Raw genomic sequence first — 8,181 nt, 5'->3', positions numbered from 1 at the left:
TTTTTTGATTTATTGTAGAGATGAGGTCTCACTAAGTTGCCCAGGCGGGTCTTGAACCTGCGGGCTCAAGCAATCCACTCACCTCAGCCTCCCAAATGTTCAGTCTTAACCTGGAGGAAGATCCTGTCGCCATAGCCAGGGCTGGGTGGGATGGGTGTTAGGTTTTGTTCCCTGAGCCTGTGAGCAGCGTCTGGGGTCCCAGTAGACATCTGGCTTCATGTGAACTTAGCCCTCCTCAGATCTGTGCATCTCCTGCTGGGATAAACACCTCCCTCCTAACTTGGCTAGAAGCGAAATTAGGTCTTCCAAGATTCAACCACATCAGCTCCATGTTGCCTGAAGGTGCCAGGTGCAGAGCTCAGAGCCATGGGCTGTGCAGGGAGGGGTGTGCAACACCCTTTGCACGGGGAGGTGCACGCTGGGTACCCGGGAGGGGCCCAGCCTGCTCTCGCCAGGGGGCGCCACACTCCTTTCTCTCCATCTTGGCCTGACTTGGGATTTCAGAGGCTTGGGAGAGGGTTGCAGCGCACCTTATTCCAAGAGTGTCGCAGTCGCACGGCTCTGCACACTACTCACTTTGCAGTTTCCAGTTGAGTGGCGCATGGTTTTATGAGGGAAAAATGGCTCTTCCATGAAATAATCAATGTTTGTATTTAGCAACAACAGGCCACAAACCTCCTTGGTTTCCATTTCACTTTATGACTCAAAAAAATAATTTCCGCCTTTGCAAGTACATCATCGATCTGGTCTAGAATTTGCAGTGCCAGAGGCTCCTTGGAACTGAACTTGATGAAACAGAGTCGGTCATGGTTTCCTTCCCCGCAAAAAGGTCTTTCAAGACAGACCCTATTAATCGTGGGGCGGCTACTATTCCAAGGACAACGTGAAGACATGTGTCTTTCTCAGGAGCTGTTAATGGTCACTAGGAAGGAGACAATGACACAGCTTCTCAACCAGACAAGCACTGGGCTACGGGCACTGGGGGACAGTTGTCCTGGGACAGAGTCTCATGGTCACAGCCTTCACTGCACCTGGGCTCCCGAGGAAAGCTGCTCAGGATGGTGAGAAAGCCCAGCCCAGGGGTCCCCAGGGGTGAAGCCAGGGAGGGTGAGGCAGAAAGGTGGGCAGCCTGATCCCCTCGCCAGGTGACTGGGGAGGGAGGCTGCGCCACAAAATGCATGTGCATATAGGCATGTGCGCATGTGTTTGAGTGTGTGGTGTGGTGTGAGTGTGGATGTATGAATGCACGTGTGTGTTAAAGTCACAGTGATGTAAGCTGGGGTGGGCTCTTCCCTGGCGTCTGCCTGTAGGTGCAGGAGTTCACACTTACGCCCACAAAAGCTGGACCTGGAGTGAGCAGTCTACGTTCTTGGCCCCTGGGTCTGTGTCATTTCCAAGTTTCCTGAAGGTGACCAATCTTGCTGCACCCGTAGATGATGCCACAGGGCATGAGGCCTCACTGTGCCCCCGCCACTGACAGGGCAGGGACTTCCATACCTGCTTTCCCACCCACGTGCTCTGGGGAGACTGGGCCATATGAGAGGGCGGCTGGGAGAGCCGGTGGTCGGAATGAAAGCATCCAGGAGTTCCTGACTACAGGAGCTCCCCGGTCACTCCTGGGACAGTCTGGATCCCTGGACCTCAAAAGCTGCTCTTGTCCACGGAGGGTCTCCAAGGCTCAGCTTGGCCCTTTGCCCTCTGGGTACCTGTGTTCTGGCCACCACTGCCCCGAATGGCACTGGCTTCTGTGCACACCATGTCCCTTGGCCTGGTTTAAGTAAGGTTTTCCCTTTGACATTTTCACAACAGAGATTGCATATACAGGGGGGTGGGGGTGGGGCAGATAGAGTAGGAGGCCGGGAGAGAGAATGAGGCTCAAGTTTAATCTCGGAAAGAAGAGAGCAAAAGCTTTACATTCCTGGTCTCAGGCCTTCCTCCTGCAGATCTCTGTGCAGAGCACCTGGCTTGGTGTTATTGGCAAACAGGCAACAGAGAGGAGCAGATAAAAGCCTTGTGTGACCCTCAAATTTAGGGCTTCTAGTTGGGCACGGTGGCTCACACCTAGAATCCTAGCACTTTGGGAGGCCAAGGTGGGAGTTCTGCTTGAGACCAGGGGTTCCAGATTAGGCTAGGCAACATAGCAAGACCTCATCTCTATACATTATCCAATTTTGTTTGGAGTTGAGGTCTCACTCTCTCACCCAGGCTGGAGTACAATGGCACGATCTTGGCTTACCTCAGCCTTGATCTCCAGGGCTCAAGCGACCCTTTCTTCCTTAACACCTAAGTTGCTGGGACTAGAGGTGCCTGCCATCATGCCTGGCTAATATTTTGTAGAGATGAGGTCTTACTCTGTTCCCAGGCTGGTCTCAGACTTCTGGGCTCAAGCAGTCCTCTTGCCTCAGTCTCCCATAATGCTGGGATTATAGGTGTAAGCTGGGCTGCGCTCCTGTCTCTCCAATAAAAAAAAAAAAAAAGAAGAAGGAAAGAAAGAAAAAAATTCAGGGCTTCCTTCTGGTTCATTCGTTTATTTCATTTTATTTTGGAGACAGGGTCTTGCTCTGTGGCTCAGGCTGGAGTGGAGTGGTGAGATCATAGCTCACTGCAGCTTCAGCCTCCTGGGCTCAAGTGATCCTCTTGCCTTGTCCTTCCAAAGCACTTGGATTTACAGGCATGAGCCACACAGCTCGGTCATTTCCCCCCTTTTTAATTGGAGGGGTCTACTCCATGCTTCTCATTTTGCCTTGTAAGAACTTTAAGGATAACAGCCAAATGTGATCCTGATCATTTTATAAAAGAATAGATAGCTTAGCTCTTCCCACGGAAGTACCTCATCTCAGAAGAAATGACCAGCAGATGGTTTTTAGCTGGACTACATTTAGATGAAAAGCTCCTCCTTGTCCCGTGTTTTCCCATGTTGCTGCATGTCTGTGGATGTGTCCTCAGGCTTGGTGCCCCCTGCAGACCCCCTCTCTCCCTCTCAGACCTCCCCCCACCTACAGGTCATGCCCACCTCTGGTGGCACTTGGCATTGCTTTTCCTCAAAGACACCTGCATAGCAACCTTTTCACACCACAGACTTGTTGTAGCACATCTCTCTGGTGCCACCAGATTGTCACGTTGTCCTTTTGAGCATGTGAGGGGCTGCTGCTCAGTGCAGCCCTGCAGCACCCAGCTCCCTGTCTTCTGCTTCCTCCACTGACCCCTGACCCAGTCAAATGGCCTTACGACAAAGGATATATCAAGTGGGGGGGGCAGTCATGACCGGAGAGCCCTTCAAGACACACCAAGAGGAAACCAAGAATTGGAAGCAAACACCCAAAGGTCAAGAGCACAGCAGGACTTGCCAGCAAGTTTCTGATCTCTGTGGAAAGACAAGGTCCAACGGGAATATGACGCCAACACAGGGTTGAAGACGGAGTTCTCTGGCAGAAGCTGTCCACCGAGGGCAGCCCAGCTCTGCCTGTCCAGCGCTCCTTCCACCGCACTGGCCTGACTCTGACGGGCTCTGCTATGTGCTGCTCAGATAGTCGCAACCCTGGGTGGGTGCCACTGCCTCTGGCTTCTCCATCAATGCATTCAAAACACCTTCATTCTCTCCTTCCCCAGACTCTAGACAACCTTCCCCATTTTGTCACCACCTCCCTCCATCCTGCCTGTTCCCAAAGCTTAGCCAAGTCTTCCCTCCTGTCCTCCACCCTCTCCTTCTCTGAAACCTGGGGTGCCTGGGAATGTTCGCTTTTCCCTTCTGAGGACGTCCAGAACGGCTTCTTCCCTGTCCCCTGGGCTCCAGCCCACACAGACAGCCTCTTTCTCAGCTTCCTCGCACATACACAGTTGTAAGCACCAGCTAGTGAGCGAGCAAGTTCCAAGTTGCGTGCCCCCGGTCAGGTCTTTTCCTTGACCCAGGCCCCAGTGACAGCACATGATTTCCTTGGCTGTGATGGTGCTGAGCAGAGTCCTGGGTACAAATGATTCCACGGTTGCTCGAGGATGCTGTGGGGTGGGAAAAACAACCTTCTAACTTTGGAAACAGAGTTCTTATCAGGGAACAAAATGTCTTTTTTTTTTTGACTTGGGATCTTGTTCTGTCACCTAGGCTGGAGTGCAGTGGTGCAACCATAGCTCACTGCAACCTTGATCTTTTAGGCTCAAGCAATCCTTTCACCTCAGCCTCCCAAGTAGCTGGGACCCAGGTAGGCACCAACATGCCTAGATAAATTTTTAAAAAAATGTTTGTAGGAAAAGGTCTTGTTATATTGCCTAGGTGGTCTCAAACTCCTGGCTTCAAGCAATCCTCCTGCCTCGGCCTCCCAAAGTGTTGGGACTACAGGCATGAGCCACTGTGTCTGGCTCGTATCATCTTAAATGGCTGTCATGGTGTTGTCCCATGCCTTGTCTTTCTCATCCAGTGCCCACCCGGTGCCTGGCACTCAGTCAGCAGCTGCTGAATTGCACTGTCTAGGCAGTGAGGAACAAGAGTCTTGTCACTAAGGAGGTAGGGAACTTTCTCCAGTGTCAAGTGGCACATAAACTCTGGCCGCAGCCTCCTTCCTGGCTAATTTCCATCCAGCTCCCAGTATAAATAGCTCCTTTGCCCATATCAGAAAACATCTGCTCCCACTAGCTGCCCAGTCATGTACCAACACTATAAATACCCTGGCTGCGTCCCCCTGCCTTGGCACAGGAGCCGAGCGTACTTGGAGCACATGAGCAACCGGAGGGGTAAGCGAAGGAGCAGAAATGGCCCAATCTCCTTCATCCTGTGCCTCCTGGGCTCAGAAGGGGTGCTGTCTTCCTGGGACTTCCAGAGATGGACACAGGCGGCTACTTTTGGTCTGGTGGTTTTCAACACATTGTCTGGTGCAAAGACCCGACTCCTTTCTCACCAGCTGAGACGTGACTTGGAACTCGCTTGAGCCAGCCCCAGTTCCAGCAGGATTCTTGCAGGGTGGGAGGATTCTTGACAGGGAAGAGAGTTCCTTCATGCACGTTGAAAAGGAATCATGTAATTCGAGGTTTCTTGAAGCCACTTCTTATATTTAATACACTGAAGGTCCAAATTCCACATGGTATTTTACACTAGCGATCGCGCCGATTTCCAAGGAGGTTAGTTTTTGCAAGGAGAGATCTGGAAATACTCAGGGGCCATCTAAAAATACAAACCACTTGCAGGCATCACACGCCATGATTGTGAAACCGGTATGTAGCACAGAGGGGGTTGGTGCACTGGTTTGCCTTCTGCCCCTAGGTGGAAGCTCTGGCCACCCTGTGACCTTCCAGCAGCTCTGGGATCAAAAGTCCTCTGGTCACATCAAGTCTACGATGGTCTCTGGGAATCCTTGAAGTTAAAGTTCTTCCCAGGCAGAGCCTTTGGTGGAACTCGGGGAGGACCTTTCTTGAAGTATCCTCAATTTCCCTACATTTCCTGTCTGCTCGTCTCCCGCCCACTCCTCAGCTCCTGGAGGGTGAAGAGGAAGGAGGGATGGTACCCCTGTCAGGCCCCACCGTTGCTTCTTTTGACCATGGCAAACATTTTTTTTTCTTTTTGAGTTGGGGTCTCACTCTGCTGCCCAGACTGAAGTGCAGTGGCATGATCATGGCTCTCCACAGTATTCAACCGCCTGGGCTCAGGTGACCCTCCCTCCTCAGCCTCCCGGGTAGCTGAGACTACCGAGACGACAGGTGCACACCACCATGCCAAACTTAATTTTTTTATTTTTTGTAAAGATGAGGTCTCAGTATGTTCCCCAGGCTGGTCTTGAACTCCTGAGCTCAAGCAATCCACCTGCCTAGGACTCCCTAAGTGCTGGGATTACAGGGGTGAGCTGTTTTCCCCTGTCCTGGCTGCAGGAGTCCTTGGAAATGGCCGGTAGCCTCAGGGTTGCTTCTACATGGGCGCTACGGCTTCCTAGCTCAGCCCTGTCTCCTGGTGGCCTCTTCGGCAGCTCCTTTCTATGGTCCATGGGAAACACTCCTGCACCCATCGTTGCCCCCACACCCAGGGTACCCGTGCAGCCTCTTGTCCTGTTCCGACTTCAGGGCTTCTTGCCGTAAGGCTTTTGGGGTCTGTGACAGACACCAGCGGTGTGGTCCCTGGAGCTCCTGTCTGTGAGCTCCCTGACTGGTGTCCTCTAAGTCCTTCTCCCCAGGCCCCCTTCTCCCATCTGCGGTGGGGGAGGGAGGGTGCCACACCGCACCCACCAACTCCCCTTATAGAAATCAGCTCTCATTTCCAACCTCGCTCTCCTGGTCTTGCTCTCCTCCTGTGTCCCCAGGGGTGGACACAGGGTCTCAGACATCTCTTTGCAGGCCCTGCTGAGTTGGTCCAGCACCTCGCTTTGACACATGGGCGTTGCTGGCACCTACTGGTTTGCTCTCTGTCTTGGGAGCTTTGCCAGAACGGAAACAGTATCACTGTTTGAACATCTTGTTCTGTGAACGTTTAGCTGAGGGTAGTAGGATCAGCAGATAGCTTCAACAGCACAGCTTGTCCTCTTTGGCTTATTGATGTTTGAGGCATTTCCACTGTCCTATAATTACCATAATTATACCAGGGGCGAGAAAACTGGCAGATGGAGCAGTCTTTGTGCACTACGTGACTAGTAGTTTTAGAGAGTTGTTGGTTACCTTATGGTCACAAGTGGCTGCTGCTGCTCCAGGAATCATGCCCACAATCAAGGCAGGCAGAAGGCAAAGGGGGCATTGACACTCCTGTCTTTTTTTTTCAGTTGGAGTCTCACCTGTCACCCAGAATGGAGTGCAGTGGCACTTTCACAGTCACCACAGCCTCGACCTGCTGGGCTCAGGTGATCCTCTGCCTCAGCCTTCCAAGTAGCTGGAACCACAGGCATGCACTACCATGCCAGGATAATTTTTTGATTTATTGGAGAGATGAGGGGGGTGTCTCGCCAAGTTGCCCAGGCTGGCCTTGAACCCCTGGGCTCAGACAATCTCTCATCTTCACCTCCAAAAGTGCTGGGATTACAGGGGTGAGCCACTGCATGTGCCTCCTATCTGTCTCTTAAAGAAAAGCAAAACATCTTCCAGAGGCCCTCCAGAAGACATCACGTGTGTGTCCTTTGGTAGCACCAGGCCAGGTGCACCTAACTTTCCCAGCTTCCCGAGTGGTGGGGAGAGCAGGCAGTTGGGGCCAGCGCTGTGTTGGTCAAGCCACAGTGTCGGTATCACTGGCAGCACACATGGACCAAGATGCTGACTGTTCAGGGGAAACCATCACCATCACCATCCTCCCTCGTACCACCAAACAATCCCAATGGCCATCACCATCACCATCACCATCCTCCCTCGTACCACCAAACAATCCCAATGGCTTGCATGTATGACAGTGTGTAGGTCACATACAGGATACTGGCCAGTCAGCATCCTGATTCCTGCAGGGTCCTTACACAGACAGGGGCATTATACTTTTTTTACTTTTGTATTTTTTTTTTGAGTTGGAGTCTCACTCAGTCACCCAGACTAGAGTGCAGTTGCTGCTCTGGCCACTGCAGCCTTGACCTGCTGGGCTCCGGCAATCCTTCTGCCTCAGCCTTCCAAGCAGCTGGAACTACAGGCGCGTGCTACTACGCCCGGCTAATTTTTTTGATTTATTGTAGAGATGAGGTCTCACCAAGTTGCCTAGGCAGGTCTCGAACCCATGGGCTCAGGCAATTCACTCATCTCGGCCTCCCAAAGCGTGGGCTCAGCGCAGGATGAGCCACCGAACCCGGCTGACATTACACCATTACACTTTTAACTATTGTGTTGATGTTATTGAGGTGGAATTTCAACCTTGGCTCAAGAAAATCCAGCCCTTACAAAGTGAGCTGGGTCTCCTGGGGCAAACATCAAGGCTTGAAAACGCGTGTGAAACCATCAGGACAGAAGAGGGAGGGTCTTGGCAACACCTGAACAAAAACTGGAGGCAGCCTTGATAACTGTTCTTCTTTTATGGAATTTATCTTACTGTGCGATTGGTTCTGTGAAGGCTTTCCTAGAGAGAATTACTTATGGACTGCGGGTAGTCGAATTTCTGGTCTAAATTAGTTTTTGAGTCATATTTCTCCAGGGGATTGAATGATTCCCCGCAAGTCAGTTGGCTACACTTTCAGGCTAGTTCAATGCTTTTGATATAAGTCCCTGCCGACACCTTGTCCTTTTGGTCCTAACTAGCTTCTA

Source organism: Carlito syrichta, unplaced genomic scaffold (assembly GCF_000164805.1).
Source record: "Carlito syrichta isolate Samal-C Ts95f unplaced genomic scaffold, Tarsius_syrichta-2.0.1 Scaffold314775, whole genome shotgun sequence".
In the NCBI taxonomy this organism is placed as follows: domain Eukaryota; kingdom Metazoa; phylum Chordata; class Mammalia; order Primates; family Tarsiidae; genus Carlito; species Carlito syrichta.
Note: the sequence above shows the minus strand (reverse complement) of the source record.